The sequence below is a fragment of the Taudactylus pleione genome, unplaced genomic scaffold, assembly GCF_031769625.1.
Source record: "Taudactylus pleione unplaced genomic scaffold, aTauple2 ptg000549l, whole genome shotgun sequence".
Classification (NCBI taxonomy): Eukaryota; Metazoa; Chordata; class Amphibia; order Anura; family Myobatrachidae; genus Taudactylus; species Taudactylus pleione.
In genome coordinates, this window is record NW_028284951.1 from 456,182 (window position 1) to 478,307 (window position 22,126).

At 49.4% G+C, this 22,126-nt stretch overlaps 1 protein-coding gene across 4 annotated transcripts in view; it reads left to right on the top strand.

The window, feature by feature from the left end:
- Positions 1 to 255: 255 nt before the first annotated feature.
- Positions 256 to 22,126, top strand: part of TMEM269 (transmembrane protein 269) — a 33,938-nt gene continuing 12,067 nt past the window's right edge. For all 4 annotated transcript variants that reach the window (XR_015870130.1, XM_088451472.1, XM_088451475.1 and 1 more), the window contains exon 1: positions 256 to 364. The gene's annotated coding sequence lies outside the window, so the exon portion shown is untranslated. The remainder of the gene's footprint in view (positions 365 to 22,126) is intronic.

The following is a 22,126-nucleotide window of genomic DNA, read 5'->3' on the forward strand; positions in this document are numbered from 1 at the left end:
ATTATTTTGCAGCTTTGGCAGCTGACGTCCCCTGTTCTGCGCCCATCCTATGTTGAGGTCCTCAGTGACAGATCTGATGGGGGCTATTAGGATTAGGATGAGGCAGAACCTACTCAGGAATCTGACACTTTCATGTCTTACATGGAAATTTCCTGTGGGATCCTGACAGGAGGGGGCAGCAGAGAGCAGATGGCAGGGAGAAGGCTGGAATACAGTCATACACTGTCATACAGTCATATAATGCTGTGAGCACTTCTCACCTGCACAGTCCATTCCATGATCCAAGGACACAGAGAGGATTGCTGCGTACGCATCCGACATGAGCTTCATAAATACCGAATAAGTCACAATTCTGCAACAACAGGTCAGTGTCTCCAGTCTCTCCCCTCTCCCCTCACTCTGCGACCCCAGAGTAACTATTGTTATACTGTAAGAGAACTGCTCAGAGATCTGCAGAGCATTGCTCTGTCCCATCTACCCCCTGACAGGTACATAGTGATATATTCTGCAGATGATTACATGACTGACCTCTTTAGTGATCTGCAGAACATTGCTCTGTCTCATCTACCCCCTGACAGATACATAGTGATATATTCTGCAGATTATTACATGATTGACCTCTCCAGTGATCTGCAGAACATTACTCTGTCCCATCTACCCCTGACAGATACATAATGATATATTCTGCAGATTATTACATTACTAACCTCTGTAGTGATCTGCAGAACATTGCTCTGTCCCATCTACCCCCTGACAGATAGATAATTATATATTCTGCAGATTATGACATTAATGACCTCTGTAGTGATCTGCAGAACATTGCTCTGTTCCATCTACTCATGACAGATTCATTGTGATATATGCTGCATATTATTACATGATGGACCTCTATAGTGATCTGCAGAACTTTGCTGTGTCCCATCTACCTCATGACAGATATATTCCATAGATTATTACATTACCGACCTCTGTACTGATCTGCAGAACATTGCTCTTTCCCATCTACCCCCTGACAGAACTATAAAGATATATTCTGCAGATTATTACATTACTGACTGTATTTTGGTTTACTGGGAGGGATCAGTCCTCTTTATGAACGCACAAAAGGAAATTGATAAATTTAACAATATTTGTGTCACTTTCTAGTCATTTACTTGTTTCACTTATTATTACAGCAAATATCAGCTTTCTTTACTTATTTTCTGAGTAACTGAGACTTTGGAAATGTTTAGCCTCTGGCTGGGACAGAAGCAGCAGTAACGTGTGACTCAGTGACATCTCTCTGCAGTCACACAATGCAGGACATTCACAAATGCAGCAGAGATGTCTGGGTGACGTTATGTATGTTTTCATTCACATATTATTACTAGAGGCGCTCAAATTAGTGCATGACATGTGTCCCACTGTCCCCTCACTCTCAGGACACATGTAATACAGACAGTACAGGTGTCCCCTCACACTCAGGACACATTTAAAACAGACAGTTCCAGTGTCCCATCTCTCTCAGGGCCCATGTAATACAGACAGTCCCAGTGTCCCCTCACTCTCAGGACACATGTAATAAAAACAGTTCTCTCACTCTCAGGACACATGTAATACAGACAGTCCCGCTGTCCCCTCACTCTCAGGACACATGTAATACAGACAGTCCCAGTGTCCCCTCACTCTCAGGGCACATGTAATACAGACAGTCCCACTGTCCCCTCACTCTTGGGGCACATGTAATACAGACAGTCCTGGTGTCCCCTCAATCTCAGGACACATGTAATACAGACATTCCTGGAGTCCCCTCACTCTCAGGAGACATGTAATACAGACAGTCTCACTGTCCCCTCACTCTCAGGACACATGTAATACAGACAGTCCCGGTGTCCCCTCACTCTCAGAACACATGTAATACAGACATTGCTGGAGTCCCAGACTCTCAGGACACATGTAATATAGACAGTTCCACTGTCCCCTCACTCTCAGGACACATGTAATACAGACAGTCCCGCTATCCCCTCACTCTTGGGCCTCATGTAATACAGACAGTCCTGGTGTCCCCTCAATCTCAGGACTCATGTAATACAGACTGTCCTCGAGTCCACTCACTCTCAGAACACATGTAATACAGACTGCCCTGGTGTCCCCTCACTCTCAAGACACATGTAATACAGACAGTTCCAGTGTCCCATCTCTCTCAATGCCCATGTAATACAGACAGTCCTGCTGTCCCCTCACTCCCAGGGTACAAGTAATACAGACAGTCCCAGTGTCCCATCTCTCTCAGGGCCCATGTAATACAGACAGTCCCAGTGTACCCTCACTCTCAGGACACATGTAATACAGACAGTTCCAGTGTCCCCTCACTCTCAGGACACATGTGATACAGACAGTTCCAGTGTCCCATCTCTCTCAGGGCCCATGTAATACAGACAGTCCCGGTGTCCCCTCACTCTCAGGACACATGTAATAAAAACAATTCCCTTACTCTCAGAACACAAGTAATACAGACAGTACAGGTGTCCCCTCACTCTCAGGACACATGTAATACAGCCAGTACAGGTGTCCTCTCACTCTCAGGATACATGTAATACAGACTGTCCCACTGTCCCCTCACTCTCAGGACACATGTAATACAGACAGTCCCACTGTCCCCTCACTCTCAGGACACAAGTAATACAGACAGTCCCACTGTCCCCTCACTCTCAGGACATATGTAATACAGACAGTCCCGCTGTCCCCTCACTCTTGGGGCACATGTAATACAGACAGTCCTGGTGTCCCCTCTCTCTCAGGACACATGTAATACAGACAGTCCCACTGTCCCCTCACTCTCAGGACACATGTAATACAGACAGTCCCACTGTCCACTCACTCTCAGGGCACATGTAATACAGACAGTCCCGCTGACCCCTCACTCTTGGGGCACATGTAATACAGACAATCCTGGTGTCCCCTCAATCTCAGGACACATGTAATACAGACATTCCTGGAGTCCCCTCACTCTCAGGACACATGTAATACAGACAGTCCCGCTGTCTCCTCACTCTTGGGGCACATGTAATACAGACAGTCCTGGTGTCCCCTCAATCTCAGGACACATGTAATACAGACAGTCCTGGAGTCCACTCACTCTCAGAACACATGTATTACAGACAGTCCTGGTGTCCCCTCACTCTCAGGACACATGTAATACAGACAGTTCCACTGTCCTCTCACTCTCAGGACACATGTAATACAGACATTTCTGGTGTCCCCTCACTCTCAGGACACATGTAATACAGACAGTTCCACGGTCCCCTCACTCTCAGGACACATGTAATACAGACAGTCCTGGTGTCCCCTCATTCTCAGGACACATGTAATACAGACAATCCCGCTGTCCCGTCACTCTCAGGACACACGTAATACAGACAGTTCCAGTGTCCCATCTCTCTCAATGCCCATGTAATACAGACAGTCCTGGTGTCCCCTCACTCCCAGGGTACAAGTAATACAGACAGTCCCAGTGTCCCATCTCTCTCAAGGCCCATATAATACAGACAGTCCCAGTGTCCCCTCACTCTCAGGACACATGTAATACAGACAGTTCCAGTGTCCCATCTTTCTTAGAGCCCATGTAATACAGACAGTCCCAGTGTCCCCTCACTCTCAGGACACATGTAATTCAGACAGTTCCAGTGTCCCCTCACTCCCAGGACACATGTGATACAGACAGTTCCAGTGTCCCATCTCTCTCAGGGCCCATGTAATACAGACAGTCCCGGTGTCCCCTCACTCTCAGGAAACATGTAATAAAAACAATTCCCTCACTCTCAGAACACAAGTAATACAGACAGTACAGGTGTCCCCTCACTCTCAGGACACATGTAAAACAGCCAGTACAGGTGTCCTCGCACTCTCAGGATACATGTAATACAGACTGTCCCCTCACTCTCAGGACACATGTAATACAGACAGTCCCACTGTCCCCTCACTCTCAGGACACATGTAATACAGACAGTCCCGCTGTCCCCTCACTCTTGGGGCACATGTAATACAGACAGTCCTGGTGTCCCCTTAATCTCAGGACACATGTAATACAGACAGGCCCGGTGTCCCCTCACTCTCAGGACACATGTAATACAGACAGTCCCGCTGTCCCCTCACTCTTGGGGCACATGTAATACAGACAGTCCTGGTGTCCACTCAATCTCAGGACACATGTAATACAGACATTCCTGGAGTCCCCTCACTCTCAGGACACATGTAATACAGACAGTCCTGCTGTCTCCTCACTCTTGGGGCACATGTAATACAGACAGTCCCGGAGTCCCCTCTCTCTCAGGACACATGTAATACAGACAGTCCCACTGTCCCCTCACTCTCAGGACACATGTAATTCAGACATTCCTGGAGTCCCCTCACTCTCAGGACACATGTAATACAGACAGTCCTGGTGTCCCGTCACTCTCAGGACACATGTAATACAGAAAGTTCCACTGTCCCCTCACTCTCAGGACACATGTAATACAGACAGTCCCACTGTCCTCTCACTCTCAGGGCACATGTAATACAGACAGTCCCAGTGTCCCCTCACTCTCAGGGCACATGTAATACAGACAGTCCCACTGTCCCCTCTCTCTTGGGGCCTGGTGTCCCCTTAATATCAGGACACATGTAATACAGACAGTCCTAGTGTCCCCTCACTCTCAGGGCACATGTAATACAGACAGTCCCACTGTCCCCTCACTCTTGGGGCACATGTAATACAGACAGTCCTGGTGTCCCCTCAATCTCAGGACACATGTAATACAGACATTCCTGGAGTCCCCTCACTCTCAGGACACATGTAATACAGACAGTCCCGCTGTCTCCTCACTCTTGGGGCACATGTAATACAGACAGTCCTGGAGTCCCCTCTCTCTCAGGACACATGTAATACAGACAGTCCCACTGTCCCCTCACTCTCAGGACACATGTAATTCAGACATTCCTGGAGTCCCCTCACTCTCAGGACACATGTACTACAGACAGTCCTGGTGTCACAATACTCTCAGGACACATGTAATACAGACAGTTCCACTGTCCCCTCACTCTCAGGACACATGTAATACAGACAGTCCCACTGTCCCCTCACTCTCAGGGCACATGTAATACAGACAGTCCCACTGTCCCCTCACTCTTGGGGCACATGTAATACAGACAATCCTGGTGTCACCTCAATCTCAGGACACATGTAATACAGACATTCCTGGAGTCCCCTCGCTCTCAGGACACATGTAATACAGACAGTCCCGCTGTCTCCTCACTCTTGGGGCACATGTAATGCAGACAGTCCTGGTGTCCCCTCAATCTCAGGACACATGTAATACAGACAGTCCTGGAGTCCACTCACTCTCAGAACACATGTATTACAGACAGTCCTGGTGTCCCCTCACTCTCAGGACACATGTAATACAGACAGTTCCACTGTCCCCTCACTCTCAGGACACATGTAATACAGACATTTCTGGTGTCCCCTCACTCTCCGGACACATGTAATACAGACAGTTCCACGGTTCCCTCACTCTCAGGACACATGTAATACAGACAGTCCTGGAGTCCACTCACTCTCAGAACACATGTAATACAGACAGTCCCGCTGTCCCGTCACTCTCAGGACACACGTAATACAGACAGTCCCGCTGTCTCCTCACTCTGAGGACACATGTAATACAGACAGTCCCGCTGTCCCCTCACTCTCAAGACACATGTAATACAGAAATTTCTGGTGTTCCCACACTCTCAGGGCACATGTAATACAGACAGTCCCGCTGTCCCCTCACTCTTGGGGCACATGTAATACAGACAGTGCTGGTGTCCCCTCAATCTCTGGACACATGTAATACAGACATTCCTGGAGTCCCTTCACTCTCAGGACACATGTAATACAGACAGTCCCGCTGTCCCCTCACTCTCAGGACACACATAAAACAGACAGTGTCGCTGTCCCCTCACTCTCAAGACACATGTAATACAGACATTCCTGGTGTCTCCTCACTGTCAGGACTCATGTAATACAGACAGTTCCAGTGTCCCATCTCTCTCAATGCCCATGTAATACAGACAGTCCTGGTGTCCCCTCACTCTCAGGGTACAAGTAATACAGACAGTCCCAGTTTCCCATCGCTCTCAGGGCCCATGTAATACAGACAGTCCCAGTGTCCCCTCACTATCAGGACACATCAGGACAGTCCCGGTGTCCCATCTCTCTCAGGACACATGTAATACATAAAGTCCCAGTGTCCCCTCACTCTCAAGACACATGTAATACAGACAGTTCCAGTGTCCCATCTCTCTCAATGCCCATGTAATACAGACAGTCCTGGTGTCCCCTCACTTCCAGGGTACAAGTAATACAGACAGTCCCAGTGTCCCATCTCTCTCAAGGCCCATGTAATACAGACAGTCCCAGTGTCCCCTCACTCTCAGGACACATGTAATACAGACAGTTCCAGTGTCCCATCTTTCTCAGAGCCCATGTAATACAGACAGTCCCAGTGTCCCCTCACTCTCAGGACACATGTAATTCAGACAGTTCCAGTGTCCCCTCACTCTCAGGACACATGTGATACAGACAGTTCCAGTGTCCCATCTCTCTCAGGGCCCATGTAATACAGACAGTCCCGGTGTCCCCTCACTCTCAGGACACATGTAATAAAAACAATTCCCTCACTCTCAGAACACAAGTAATACAGACAGTACAGGTGTCCCCTCACTCTCAGTACACATGTAATACAGCCCGTTCAGGTGTCCTCTCACTCTCAGGATACATGTAATACAGACTGTCCCACTGTACCCTCACTCTCAGGACACATGTAATACAGACAGTCCCTCTGTCCCCTCACTCTCAGGACACATGTAATACAGACAGTCCCACTGTCCCCTCACTCTCAGGACACATGTAATACAGACAGTCCCGCTGTCCCCTCACTCTTGGGGCACATGTAAAACAGACAGTCCCGCTGTCCCCTCACTCTCAAGACACATGTAATACAGACATGCCTGGTGTCTCCTCACTGTCAGGACACATGTAATACAGACAGTTCCAGTGTCCCATCTCTCTCAATGCCCATGTAATACAGACAGTCCTGGTGTCCCCTCACTCTCAGGGTACAAGTAACACAGACAGTCCCAGTGTCCCATCGCTCTCAGGGCCCATGTAATACAGACAGTCCCAGTGACCCCTCACTATCAGGACACATCAGGACAGTTCCGGTGTCCCATCTCTCTCAGGACACATGTAATACAGACAGTCCCAGTGTCCCCTCACTCTCAGGACACATGTAATACAGACAGTTCCAGTGTCCTCTCACTCTCAGGACACATGTAATACAGACAGTCCCTCTGTCCCCTCACTGTCAGGACACATGTAATACAGACAGTCCCACTGTCCCATCTCTCTCAATGCCCATGTAATACAGACAGTCCTGGTGTCCCCTCACTTTCAGGGTACAAGTAATACAGACAGTCCCAGTGTTCCCTCACTGTCAGGACACATGTAATACAGACAGTCCCGGTGTCCCATCTCTCTCAGTACACATGTAATACAGACTGTCCCAGTGTCCCCTCACTCTCAGGACACATGTAATACAGACAGTTCCAGTGTCCCATCTCTCTCAGGGCCCATGTAATACAGACAGTCCCAGTGTCCCATCACTCTCAGGACACATGTAATACAGACAGTTCCAGTGTCCCATCTCTCTCAGGGCCCATGTAATACAGACAGTCCCTCTGTCCCCTCACTCTCAGGACACACGTAATACAGACAGTACCGCTGTCCCCTCACTCTCAAGACACATGTAATACAGACAGTCCCGGTGTCCCTTCACTCTCAGGACATATGTAATACAGACAGTCCTGGTGTCCTCTCACTCTCAGTACACAGGTAATTCATACAGTACAGGTGTCCCCTCACTCTCAGGACACATGTAATACAGACAGTACAAGTGTCCTCTCACTCTCAGGACATTTGTAATACAGACAGTCTCACTGTCCCCTCACTCTCAGGACACATGTAATACAGACAGTTCCGCTGTCCCCTCACTCTCAAGACACATGTAATACAGACTTTCCTGGTGTCCCCTCACTCTCAGGACACATGTAATACAGACAGTCCCGGTGTCCCCTCACTCTCAGGGCACATGTAATACAGACAGTCCCGATGTCCCCTCACTCTTGGTGCACATGTAATACAGACAGTGCTGGTGTCCCCTCAGTCTCTGGACACATGTAATACAGACATTCCTGGAGTCCCTTCACTCTCAGGACACATGTAATACATAAAGTCCCAGTGTCCCCTCACTCTCAGGACACATGTAATACAGACAATCCCGCTGTCCCCTCACTCTCAGGACACACGTAAAAAAGACAGTCCCGCTGTCCCCTCACTCTCAAGACACATGTAATACAGACATTCATGGTGTCCCCTCACTGTCAGGACACATGTAATACAGACAGTTCCAGTGTCCCATCTCTCTCAATGCCCATGTAATACAGAGAGTCCTGGTGTCCCCTCACTTTCAGGGTACAAGTAATACAGACAGTCCGAGTGTCCCCTCACTATCAGGACACATGTACTACAGACAGTCCAGGTGTCCCATCTCTCTCAGGACACATGTAATACAGACAGTCCCAGTGTCCCCTCACTCTCAGGACACATGTAATACAGACAGTTCTAGTGTCCTCTCACTCTCAGGGCACATGTAATACAGACAGTCCCACTGTCCCCTCACTCTCAGGGCACATGTAATACAGACAGTCCCACTGTCCCCTCTCTCTTGGGGCCTGGTGTCCCCTTAATATCAGGACACATGTAATACAGACAGTCCCAGTGTCCCCTCACTCTCAGGGCACATGTAATACAGACAGTCCCACTGTCCCCTCACTCTTGGGGCACATGTAATACAGACAGTCCTGGTGTCCCCTCAATCTCAGGACACATGTAATACAGACAGTTCTGGTGTCCCAATACTCTCAGGACATATGTAATACAGACAGTTCCACTGTCCCCTCACTGTCAGGACACATGTAATACAGACAGTCCCACTGTCCCCTCACTCTCAGGGCACATGTAATACAGACAGTCCCACTGTCCCCTCACTCTTGGGGCACATGTAATACAGACAATCCTGGTGTCACCTCAATCTCAGGACACATGTAATACAGACATTCCTGGAGTCCCCTCGCTCTCAGGACACATGTAATACAGACAGTCCCGCTGTCTCCTCACTCTTGGGGCACATGTAATGCAGACAGTCCTGGTGTCCCCTCAATCTCAGGACACATGTAATACAGACAGTCCCACTGTCCCCTCACTCTCAGGGCACATGTAATACAGACAGTCCCACTGTCCCCTCACTCTTGGGGCACATGTAATACAGACAATCCTGGTGTCACCTCAATCTCAGGACACATGTAATACAGACATTCCTGGAGTCCCCTCGCTCTCAGGACACATGTAATACAGACAGTCCCGCTGTCTCCTCACTCTTGGGGCACATGTAATGCAGACAGTCCTGGTGTCCCCTCAATCTCAGGACACATGTAATACAGACAGTCCTGGAGTCCACTCACTCTCAGAACACATGTATTACAGACAGTCCTGGTGTCCCCTCACTCTCATGACACATGTAATACAGACTGTTCCACTGTCCCCTCACTCTCAGGACACATGTAATACAGACATTTCTGGTGTCCCCTCACTCTCAGGACACATGTAATACAGACAGTTCCACGGTTCCCTCACTCTGAGGACACATGTAATACAGACAGTCCTGGTGTCCCCTCATTCTCAGGACACATGTAATACAGACAGTCCCACTGTCCCGTCACTCTCAGGACACACGTAATACAGACAGTCCCGCTGTCCCCTCACTCTCAAGACACATGTAATACAGAAATTTCTGGTGTTCCCTCACTCTCAGGGCACATGTAATACAGACAGTCCCGCTGTCCCCTCACTCTTGGGGCCCATGTAATATAGACAGTGCTGGTGTCCCCTCAATCTCTGGACACATGTAATACAGACATTCCTGGAGTCCTTTCACTCTCAGGACACATGTAATACATAAAGTCCCAGTGTCCCCTCACTCTCAGGACACATGTAATACAGACAGTCCCGCTGTCCCCTCACTCTCAGGACACACGTAAAACAGACAGTCCCGCTGTCCCCTCACTCTCAAGACACATGTAATACAGACATTCCTGGTGTCTCCTCACTGTCAGGACACATGTAATACAGACAGTTCCAGTGTCCCATCTCTCTCAATGCCCATGTAATACAGACAGTCCTGGTGTCCCCTCACTCTCAGGGTACAAGTAATACAGACAGTCCCAGTGTCCCATCGCTCTCAGGGCCAATGTAATACAGACAGTCCCAGTGTCCCCTCACTATCAGGACACATGTAATACAGACAGTCCCGGTGTCCCATCTCTCTCAGGACACATGTAATACAGACAGTCCCAGTGTCCCCTCACTCTCAGGACACATGTAATACAGACAGTTCCAGTGTCCTCTCACTCTCAGGACACATGTAATACAGACAGTCCCGCTGTCCCGTCACTCTCAGGACACACGTAATACAGACAGTCCCGCTGTCCCCTCACTCTCAGGACACATGTAATACAGACAGTCCCGCTGTCCCCTCACTCTCAAGACACATGTAATACAGAAATTTCTGGTGTTCCCTCACTCTCAGGGCACATGTAATACAGACAGTCCCGCTGTCCCCTCACTCTTGGGGCCCATGTAATACAGACAGTGCTGGTGTCCCCTCAATCTCTGGACACATGTAATACAGACATTCCTGGAGTCCCTTCACTCTCAGGACACATGTAATACATAAAGTCCCAGTGTCCCCTCACTCTCAAGACACATGTAATACAGACAGTTCCAGTGTCCCATCTCTCTCAATGCCCATGTAATACAGACAGTCCTGGTGTCCCCTCACTCCCAGGGTACAAGTAATACAGACAGTCCCAGTGTCCCATCTCTCTCAAGGCCCATGTAATACAGACAGTCCCAGTGTCCCCTCACTCTCAGGGTACAAGTAATACAGACAGTCCCAGTGTCCTATCGCTCTCAGGGCCCATGTAATACAGACAGTCCCAGTGTCCCCTCACTATCAGGACACATCAGGACAGTCCCGGTGTCCCATCTCTCTCAGGACACATGTAATACAGACAGTCCCAGTGTCCCCTCACTCTCAGGACACATGTAATTCAGACAGTTCCAGTGTCCCCTCACTCTCAGGACACATGTGATACAGACAGTTCCAGTGTCCCATCTCTCTCAGGGCCCATGTAATACAGACAGTCCCGGTGTCCCCTCACTCTCAGGACACATGTAATAAAAACAATTCCCTCACTCTCAGAACACAAGTAATACAGACAGTACAGGTGTCCCCTCACTCTCAGTACACATGTAATACAGCCCGTACAGGTGTCCTCTCTCTCTCAGGATACATGTAATACAGACTGTCCCACTGTCCCCTCACTTTCAGGACACATGTAATACAGACAGTCCCTCTGTCCCCTCACTGTCAGGACACATGTAATACAGACAGTCCCACTGTCCCATCTCTCTCAATGCCCATGTAATAGAGACAGTCCTGGTGTCCCCTCACTCTCAGGGTACAAGTAATACAGACAGTCCCAGTGTCCCATCGCTCTCAGGGCCCATGTAATACAGACAGTCCCAGTGTCCCCTCACTATCAGGACACATCAGGACTGTCCCGGTGTCCCATCTCTCTCAGGACACATGTAATACAGACAGTCCCAGTGTCCCCTCACTCTCAGGACACATGTAATAGACAGTTCCAGTGTCCTCTCACTCTCAGGACACATGTAATACAGACAGTTCCAGTGTCCCATCTCTCTCAATGCCCATGTAATACAGACAGTCCTGGTGTCCCCTCACTTTCAGGGTACAAGTAATACAGACAGTCCCAGTGTTCCCTCACTCTCAGGACACATGTAATACAGACAGTCCCGGTGTCCCATCTCTCTCAGCACACATGTAATACAGACTGTCCCAGTGTCCCCTCACTCTCAGGACACATGTAATACAGACAGTTCCAGTGTCCCATCTCTCTCAGGGCCCATGTAATACAGACAGTCCCAGTGTCCCCTCACTCTCAGGACACACGTAATACAGACAGTACCGCTGTCCCCTCACTCTCAAGACACATGTAATACAGACAGTCCCGGTGTCCCTTCACTCTCTGGACATATGTAATACAGACAGTCCTGGTGTCCTCTCACTCTCAGTACACAGGTAATTCAGACAGTACAGGTGTCCCCTCACTCTCAGGACACATGTAATACAGACAGTACAGGTGTCCCCTCACTCTCAGGACATTTGTAATACAGACAGTCCCACTGTCCCCTCACTCTCAGGACACATGTAATACAGACAGTCCCGCTGTCCCCTCACTCTCAAGACACATGTAATACAGACTTTCCTGGTGTCCCCTCACTCTCAGGACACATGTAATACAGACAGTCCCGGTGTCCCCTCACTCTCAGGGCACATGTAATACAGACAGTCCCGCTGTCCCCTCACTCTTGGTGCACATGTAATACAGATAGTGCTGGTGTCCCCTCAATCTCTGGAGACATGTAATACAGACATTCCTGGAGTCCCTTCACTCTCAGGACACATGTAATACATAAAGTCCCAGTGTCCCCTCACTCTCAGGACACATGTAATACAGACAGTCCCGCTGTCCCCTCACTCTCAGGACACACGTTAAAAAGACAGTCCCGCTGTCCCCTCACTTTCAAGACACATGTAATACAGACATTCCTGGTGTCCCCTCACTGTCAGGACACATGTAATACAGACAGTTCCAGTGTCCCATCTCTCTCAATGCCCATGTAATACAGACAGTCCTGGTGTCCCCTCACTTTCAGGGTACAAGTAATACAGACAGTCCCAGTGTCCCCTCACTATCAGTACACATGTACTACAGACAGTCCAGGTGTCCCATCTCTCTCAGGACACATGTAATACAGACAGTCCCAGTGTCCTCTCACTCTCAGGACACATGTAATACAGACAGTTCTAGTGTCCTCTCACTCTCAGGGCACATGTAATACAGACAGTCCCACTGTCCCCTCACTCTTGGGGCCTGGTGTCCCCTTAATCTCAGGACACTTGTAATACAGACAGTCCCAGTGTCCCCTCACTCTCAGGGCACATGTAATACAGACAGTCCCACTGTCCCCGCACTCTTGGGGCACATGTAATACAGACAGTCCTGGTGTCCCCTCAATCTCAGGACACATGTAATACAGACATTCCTGGAGTCCCCTCACTCTCAGAACACATGTAATACAGACAGTCCCGCTGTCTCCTCACTCTTGGGGCACATGTAATACAGACAGTCCTGGAGTCCCCTCTCTCTCAGGACACATGTAATACAGACAGTCCCACTGTCCCCTCACTCTCAGGACACATGTAATTCAGACATTCCTGGAGTCCCCTCACTCTCAGGACACATGTAATACAGACAGTCCTGGTGTCCCATCACTCTCAGGATACATGTAATACAGACAGTTCCACTGTCCCCTCACTCTCAGGACACATGTAATACAGACAGTCCCACTGTCCCCTCACTCTTGGGGCACATGTAATACAGACAGTCCTCGTGTTCCCTCAATCTCAGGACACATGTAATACAGACAGTCCTGGAGTCCACTCACTCTCAGAACACATGTAATTCAGACATTCCTGGAGTCCCCTCACTCTCAGGACACATGTAATACAGACAATCCTGGTGTCCCCTCAATCTCAGGACACATGTAATACAGACATTCCTGGAGTCCCCTCGCTCTCAGGACACATGTAATACAGGCCGTCCCGCTGTCCCCTCACTCTCAAGACACATGAAATACAGAAATTTCTGGTGTTCCCTCACTCTCAGGGCACATGTAATACAGACAATCCCGCTGTCCCCTCACTCTTCGGGCACTTGTAATACAGACAGTGCTGGTGTCCTCTCAATCTCTGGACACATGTAATACAGACATTCCTGGAGTCCCTTCACTCTCAGGACACATGTAATACATAAAGTCCCAGTGTCCTCTCACTCTCAGGACACATGCAATACAGACAGTTCCAGTGTCCCATCTCTCTCAATGCCCATGTAATACAGACAGTCCTGGTGTCCCCTCACTTTCAGGACACACGTAAAAAAGACAGTCCCGCTGTCCCCTCACTCTCAAGACACATGTAATACAGACATTGCTGGTGTCCCCTCACTGTCAGGACACATGTAATACAGACAGTTCCAGTGTCCCATCTCTCTCAATGCCCATGTAATACAGACAGTCCCGGTGTCCCCTCACTCTCAGGGTACAAGTAATACAGACAGTCCCAGTGTCCCATCGCTCTCAGGGCCCATGTAATACAGACAGTCCCAGTGTCCCCTCACCATCAGGACATATGTAATACAGACAGTCCCAGTGTCCCCTCACTCTCAGGACACATGTAATACAGACAGTCCCAGTGTCCCCTCACTCTCAGGACACATGTAAAACAGACAGTTCCAGTGTCCTCTCACTCTCAGGACACATGTAATACAGACAGTTCCAGTGTCCCATCTCTCTCAATGCCCATGTAATACAGACAGTCCTGGTGTCCCCTCACTCTCAGGACACATGTAATACAGACAGTCCCAGTGTCCCCTCACTCTCAGGACACATGTAATACAGACAGTCCCAGTGTCCCCTCACTCTCAGGACACATGTAATACAGACAGTCCCAGTGTCCCCTCACTCTCAGGACACATGTAATACAGACAGTTCCAGTGTCCTCTCACTCTCAGGACACATGTAATACAGACAGTTCCAGTGTCCCATCTCTCTCAATGCCCATGTAATACAGACAGTCCTGGTGTCCCCTCACTTTCAGGGTACAAGTAATACAGACAGTCCCAGTGTTCCCTCACTCTCAGGACACATGTAATACAGACAGTCCCGGTGTCCCATCTCTCTCAGTACACATGTATTACAGACTGTCCCAGTGTCCCCTCACTCTCAGGACACATGTAATACAGACAGTTCCAGTGTCCCATCTCTCTCAGGGCCCATGTAATACAGACAGTCCCAGTGTCCCATCACTCTCAGGGACACATGTAATACAGACAGTTCCAGTGTCCCATCTCTCTCAGGGCCCATGTAATACAGACAGTCCCGGTGTCCCCTCACTCTCAGGGTACATGTAATACAGACAGTTCCAGTGTCCCATCTCTCTTAGGGCCCATGTAATACAGACAGTCCCAGTGTCCCCTCACTCTCAGGACACATGTAATACAGACAGTTCCAGTGTCCTCTCACTCTCAGGACACATGTAATACAAACAGTTCCAGTGTCCCATCTCTCTCAATGCCCATGTAATACAGACAGTCCTGGTGTCCCCTCACTTTCAGGGTACAAGTAATACAGACAGTCCCAGTGTTCCCTCACTCTCAGGACACATGTAATACAGACAGTCCCGGTGTCCCATCTCTCTCAGTACACATGTAATACAGACTGTCCCGTGTCCCCTCACTCTCAGGACACATGTAATACAGACAGTTCCAGTGTCCCATCTCTCTCAGGGCCCATGTAATACAGAGAGTCCCAGTGTCCCATCACTCTCAGGACACATGTAATACAGACAGTTCCAGTGTCCCATCTCTCTCAGGGCCCTTGTAATACAGACAGTCCCGGTGTCCCGTCACTCTCAGGGTACATGTAATACAGACAGTTCCAGTGTCCCATCTCTCTCAGGGCCCATGTAATACAGACAGTCCCAGTGTCCCCTCACTCTCAGGACACATGTAATAAAAACAGTTCCCTCACTCTCAGAACACAAGTAATACAGACAGTACAGGAGTCCCCTCACTCTCAGGACACATGTAATACAGACAGTACAGGTGTCCCCTCACTCTCAGAACACATGTAATACAGACAGTCCCGCTGTCCCCTCACTCTTGGGGCATATGTAATACAGACAGTCCTGGTGTCCCCTTAATCTCAGGACACATGTAATACAGACAGTCCCGGTGTCCCCTCACTCTCAGGGCACATGTAATACAGACAGTCCCACTGTCCCCTCACTCTCAGGACACATGTAATACAGAAAGTACAGGTGTCCCCTCACTCTCAGAACACATGTAATACAGACATTCCTGGAGTCCCCTCATTCTCAGGACACATGTAATACAGACATTCCTGGTGTCCCCTCACTCAGGACACATGTAATACAGACAGTCCCACTGTCCCCTCACTCTCAGGGCACATGTAATACACACAGGACCTCATTCAGAGTCGGTCGTTGCGGCCGCACGGTCGTACTGGAAAAGGGGCCGGATATGCAAATGATTCCCTCGTTACCACCCACAAACGCCTCATTCTGTCACTCAAACTACCGACCTGGCTGTGTTCAAGGAGAGAGAAATTTCTGATCATAGCGGCTAGTTTGCGCACGTGCATTGCGAACTTTACGCATGCGCAGTTTAGCGAACATCGGTGGCGTACGACCGACTCTGAATGAGGTCCACAGTCCCGCTGTCCCCTCACTCTTGGGGCACATGTAATACAGACAGTCCTGGTGTCCCCTCACTCTCAGGACACATGTAATATAGACAGTCCTGGAGTCCTCACTCTCAGGACACATGTAATACAGACAGTCCCGCTGTCTCCTCACTCTTAGGGCACATGTAATACAGACAGTCCTGGTGTCCCCTCAATCTCAGGACACATGTATTACAGACAGTCCTGGTGTCCCCTCACTCTCAGGACACATGTAATACAGACAGTTTCACTGTCCCATCACTCTCAGGACACACGTAATACAGACAGTCCCGCTGTCCCCTCACTCTCAGGACACATGTAATACAGACAGTCCCGCTGTCCCGTCACTCTCAGGACGCACGTAATACAGACAGTCCCGCTGTCCCCTCACTCTCAAAACACATGTAATACAGACATTTCTGGTGTCCCCTCACTCTCAGGACACATGTAATACAGACAGTCCCAGTGTCCCCTCACTCTCAGAGCACATGTAATGCAGAGTCCCGGTGTCCCTTCACTCCCAGGGCACATGTAATACAGACAGTCCTGGTGTCCTCTCACTCTCAGTACACATGTAATTCAGACAGTCCCCTCACTCTTAGGACACATGTAATACAGACAGTCCTGGTGTCCCCTCACTCTCAGGACACATGTAATACAGACAGTCCTGGTGTCCCCTCATTCTCAGGACACACGTAATACAGACAGTCCCGCTGTCCCCTCACTCTCAGCACACATGTAATACAGACAGTCTCGCTGTCCCGTCACTCTCAGGACACACGTAATACAGACAGTCCCGCTGTCCCCTCACTCTCAAAACACATGTAATACAGACATTTCTGGTGTCCCCCACTCTCAGGACACATGTAATACAGACAGTCCCAGTGTCCCCTCACTCTCAGAGCACATGTAATGCAGAGTCCCGGTATCCCTTCACTCCCAGGGCACATGTAATACAGACAGTCCTGGTGTCCTCTCACTCTCAGTACACATGTAATTCAGACAGTCCCCTCACTCTTGGGGCACATGTAATACAGACAGTCCTGGTGTTCCCTCAATCTCAGGACACATGTAATACAGACAGTCCTGGAGTCCACTCACTCTCAGAACACATGTAATTCAGACATTCCTGGAGTCCCCTCACTCTCAGGACACATGTAATACAGACAATCCTGGTGTCCCCTCAATCTCAGGACACATGTAATACAGACATTCCTGGAGTCCCCTCGCTCTCAGGACACATGTAATACAGGCCGTCCCGCTGTCCCCTCACTCTCAAGACACATGAAATACAGAAATTTCTGGTGTTCCCTCACTCTCAGGGCACATGTAATACAGACAATCCCGCTGTCCCCTCACTCTTCGGGCACTTGTAATACAGACAGTGCTGGTGTCCTCTCAATCTCTGGACACATGTAATACAGACATTCCTGGAGTCCCTTCACTCTCAGGACACATGTAATACATAAAGTCCCAGTGTCCTCTCACTCTCAGGACACATGCAATACAGACAGTTCCAGTGTCCCATCTCTCTCAATGCCCATGTAATACAGACAGTCCTGGTGTCCCCTCACTTTCAGGACACACGTAAAAAAGACAGTCCCGCTGTCCCCTCACTCTCAAGACACATGTAATACAGACATTCCTGGTGTCCCCTCACTGTCAGGACACATGTAATACAGACAGTTCCAGTGTCCCATCTCTCTCAATGCCCATGTAATACAGACAGTCCCGGTGTCCCCTCACTCTCAGGGTACAAGTAATACAGACAGTCCCAGTGTCCCATCGCTCTCAGGGCCCATGTAATACAGACAGTCCCAGTGTCCCCTCACCATCAGGACACATGTAATACAGACAGTCCCAGTGTCCCCTCACTCTCAGGACACATGTAATACAGACAGTCCCAGTGTCCCCTCACTCTCAGGACACATGTAAAACAGACAGTTCCAGTGTCCTCTCACTCTCAGGACACATGTAATACAGACAGTTCCAGTGTCCCATCTCTCTCAATGCCCATGTAATACAGACAGTCCTGGTGTCCCCTCACTCTCAGGACACATGTAATACAGACAGTCCCAGTGTCCCCTCACTCTCAGGACACATGTAATACAGACAGTCCCAGTGTCCCCTCACTCTCAGGACACATGTAATACAGACAGTCCCAGTGTCCCCTCACTCTCAGGACACATGTAATACAGACAGTTCCAGTGTCCTCTCACTCTCAGGACACATGTAATACAGACAGTTCCAGTGTCCCATCTCTCTCAATGCCCATGTAATACAGACAGTCCTGGTGTCCCCTCACTTTCAGGGTACAAGTAATACAGACAGTCCCAGTGTTCCCTCACTCTCAGGACACATGTAATACAGACAGTCCCGGTGTCCCATCTCTCTCAGTACACATGTATTACAGACTGTCCCAGTGTCCCCTCACTCTCAGGACACATGTAATACAGACAGTTCCAGTGTCCCATCTCTCTCAGGGCCCATGTAATACAGACAGTCCCAGTGTCCCATCACTCTCAGGGACACATGTAATACAGACAATTCCAGTGTCCCATCTCTCTCAGGGCCCATGTAATACAGACAGTCCCGGTGTCCCCTCACTCTCAGGGTACATGTAATACAGACAGTTCCAGTGTCCCATCTCTCTTAGGGCCCATGTAATACAGACAGTCCCAGTGTCCCCTCACTCTCAGGACACATGTAATACAGACAGTTCCAGTGTCCTCTCACTCTCAGGACACATGTAATACAAACAGTTCCAGTGTCCCATCTCTCTCAATGCCCATGTAATACAGACAGTCCTGGTGTCCCCTCACTTTCAGGGTACAAGTAATACAGACAGTCCCAGTGTTCCCTCACTCTCAGGACACATGTAATACAGACAGTCCCGGTGTCCCATCTCTCTCAGTACACATGTAATACAGACTGTCCCGTGTCCCCTCACTCTCAGGACACATGTAATACAGACAGTTCCAGTGTCCCATCTCTCTCAGGGCCCATGTAATACAGAGAGTCCCAGTGTCCCATCACTCTCAGGACACATGTAATACAGACAGTTCCAGTGTCCCATCTCTCTCAGGGCCCTTGTAATACAGACAGTCCCGGTGTCCCGTCACTCTCAGGGTACATGTAATACAGACAGTTCCAGTGTCCCATCTCTCTCAGGGCCCATGTAATACAGACAGTCCCAGTGTCCCCTCACTCTCAGGACACATGTAATAAAAACAGTTCCCTCACTCTCAGAACACAAGTAATACAGACAGTACAGGAGTCCCCTCACTCTCAGGACACATGTAATACAGACAGTACAGGTGTCCCCTCACTCTCAGAACACATGTAATACAGACAGTCCCGCTGTCCCCTCACTCTTGGGGCATATGTAATACAGACAGTCCTGGTGTCCCCTTAATCTCAGGACACATGTAATACAGACAGTCCCGGTGTCCCCTCACTCTCAGGGCACATGTAATACAGACAGTCCCACTGTCCCCTCACTCTCAGGACACATGTAATACAGAAAGTACAGGTGTCCCCTCACTCTCAGAACACATGTAATACAGACATTCCTGGAGTCCCCTCATTCTCAGGACACATGTAATACAGACATTCCTGGTGTCCCCTCACTCAGGACACATGTAATACAGACAGTCCCACTGTCCCCTCACTCTCAGGGCACATGTAATACACACAGGACCTCATTCAGAGTCGGTCGTTGCGGCCGCACGGTCGTACTGGAAAAGGGGCCGGATATGCAAATGATTCCCTCGTTACCACCCACAAACGCCTCATTCTGTCACTCAAACTACCGACCTGGCTGTGTTCAAGGAGAGAGAAATTTCTGATCATAGCGGCTAGTTTGCGCACGTGCATTGCGAACTTTACGCATGCGCAGTTTAGCGAACATCGGTGGCGTACGACCGACTCTGAATGAGGTCCACAGTCCCGCTGTCCCCTCACTCTTGGGGCACATGTAATACAGACAGTCCTGGTGTCCCCTCACTCTCAGGACACATGTAATATAGACAGTCCTGGAGTCCTCACTCTCAGGACACATGTAATACAGACAGTCCCGCTGTCTCCTCACTCTTAGGGCACATGTAATACAGACAGTCCTGGTGTCCCCTCAATCTCAGGACACATGTATTACAGACAGTCCTGGTGTCCCCTCACTCTCAGGACACATGTAATACAGACAGTTTCACTGTCCCATCACTCTCAGGACACACGTAATACAGACAGTCCCGCTGTCCCCTCACTCTCAGGACACATGTAATACAGACAGTCCCGCTGTCCCGTCACTCTCAGGACGCACGTAATACAGACAGTCCCGCTGTCCCCTCACTCTCAAAACACATGTAATACAGACATTTCTGGTGTCCCCTCACTCTCAGGACACATGTAATACAGACAGTCCCAGTGTCCCCTCACTCTCAGAGCACATGTAATGCAGAGTCCCGGTGTCCCTTCACTCCCAGGGCACATGTAATACAGACAGTCCTGGTGTCCTCTCACTCTCAGTACACATGTAATTCAGACAGTCCCCTCACTCTTAGGACACATGTAATACAGACAGTCCTGGTGTCCCCTCACTCTCAGGACACATGTAATACAGACAGTCCTGGTGTCCCCTCATTCTCAGGACACACGTAATACAGACAGTCCCGCTGTCCCCTCACTCTCAGCACACATGTAATACAGACAGTCTCGCTGTCCCGTCACTCTCAGGACACACGTAATACAGACAGTCCCGCTGTCCCCTCACTCTCAAAACACATGTAATACAGACATTTCTGGTGTCCCCCACTCTCAGGACACATGTAATACAGACAGTCCCAGTGTCCCCTCACTCTCAGAGCACATGTAATGCAGAGTCCCGGTATCCCTTCACTCCCAGGGCACATGTAATACAGACAGTCCTGGTGTCCTCTCACTCTCAGTACACATGTAATTCAGACAGTCCCCTCACTGTTAGGACACATGTAATACAGACAGTCCTGGTGTCCCCTCACTCTCAGGACACATGTAATACAGACAGTTCCAGTGTCCCATCTCTCTCAGGGCCATGTAATACAGACAGTCCTGGTGTCCTCACACTCTCAGGGTACAAGTAATACAGACAGTCCCAGTGTTCCATCTCTCTCAGGGCACATGTAATACAGACAGTCCCGGTGTCTTCTCACTCTCAGGTGACATGTAATACAGACAGTCCCGGTGTCCCCTCACTCTCAGGACACATGTAATACAGACAGTCCCGGTGTCTTCTCACTCTCAGGTCACATGTAATACAGACAGTCCCGGTGTCCCCTCACTCTCAGGACACATGTAATACAGACAGTCCTGGTGTCCCCTCACTCTCAGGACACATGTAATACAGACAGTCCCGGTGTCCCTTCGATCTCAGGTCACATGTAATACAGAAAGATGAGGATCCTTCTGTAGCTTCCACAGTCCCTGGGGGACGCTGGAAAATGTATCACATTAACATCGCCACCCCCCCGAAACGGAAACAACCAAAAAAAAAAAAACATATGGCGTGGGGATGGGAACAGA